We start from the raw sequence: 335 nt of genomic DNA on the forward strand, positions 1-335 counted from the left end.
TTTGTAAATGTGTGTGATGGTACGAATGCAGAGAGAATTCTGCCAGCTGCCACTTTAATATTTGCTGATTGTTAAATGTCAGGTATTAAATATCCAAGCACACACAATTTTCCTCAAATCATTTGACTCCATCTGTATACGTTCTCAAATAGTAAATTAAATTTTCTTCGTTCAAAGGAAACATCAGTTATGAACTAATTTCTCTTCATCTTTCATGAAATTGTGCTTGACAATTTCTCCAAATTTTTTGAAGAAATGTGCACTCTGGAAAAAGAACAGAAAGACAATTTTCTCTATATTTTCTCATTTTTAAAAAAATGAGAAATCTTGAGTAG

Source organism: Propithecus coquereli, unplaced genomic scaffold (genome assembly GCF_000956105.1).
Source record: "Propithecus coquereli isolate 6110/MARCELLA unplaced genomic scaffold, Pcoq_1.0 Scaffold2, whole genome shotgun sequence".
NCBI lineage: Eukaryota > Metazoa > Chordata > Mammalia > Primates > Indriidae > Propithecus > Propithecus coquereli.